Source organism: Pygoscelis adeliae, unplaced genomic scaffold (genome assembly GCF_000699105.1).
Source record: "Pygoscelis adeliae isolate BGI_AS28 unplaced genomic scaffold, ASM69910v1 Scaffold58, whole genome shotgun sequence".
NCBI classification, from domain to species: domain Eukaryota; kingdom Metazoa; phylum Chordata; class Aves; order Sphenisciformes; family Spheniscidae; genus Pygoscelis; species Pygoscelis adeliae.
In genome coordinates this window covers 1,319,670-1,320,304 of record NW_008825564.1, presented here as the reverse complement: position 1 = coordinate 1,320,304, position 635 = coordinate 1,319,670, and the positions used below count along the sequence as shown (strand labels likewise).

The window sequence follows — 635 nt, the reverse complement described above, 5'->3', positions numbered from 1 at the left end:
GAAAAGGGCCGGGAAGAAGGGTTTTTCTTGTTTTTCCCGGGTTCGGTTTTTTCGCCTTTGTTTTTCGGGGCCAGAGGGACGTTTTGGAGGGGGGGCTGCAAGCTCCCTGTTTGAAACCTGGCAGTGAAACCGAGATCTAATCCTGATTAAGGCTGGTAACTGAACGAGCGCAACGAGGTACGCAGCAATTACCCGCAGCGATTACCCGCACCCGCACGCTGGTTTTTGCCAGAGCACAAGAGAGCAAGGAGCTTTTTAAGCAAAGGAGGGGGGAAAAAAAGGTACTTTGAAAGCATAATGAAGCCTAATGAAATGGCTCTGCCATACCAGACTGACACTAGCGACAAACACACGGATTTCCTAGATAGAAAACAAACTCTGCGGTGTAGGTGGCGTGTTCTGTATGTGCGGACAAAAAAATAACGGAGGATTTAATTTAAACGGGTTCATACAAGGCAACCGCCATGCTCGGGTGCAGCAGGTTTTGTACCTCTGCTCTGGGGAGCGGGGTCGGTACAGCGGGGACAGCCGCTCCGTGCCCGGCTGCAGCGGGGACGGGCGCTGGGGAGGACGGCGGGGACCGGCTGGCCCCGCGCCCCGCCCCCCGGGGGGGGGGGCCGGGGGTGTATGAATAA

General features: G+C 55.9%; 1 protein-coding gene across 1 annotated transcript in view; it reads left to right on the top strand.

Annotated features, from left to right (window-relative positions):
• Positions 1-635, top strand: part of TBX20 (T-box 20) — a 39,601-nt gene that overhangs the window by 1,040 nt on the left and 37,926 nt on the right. The gene's annotated exons all lie outside the window — the stretch shown is intronic.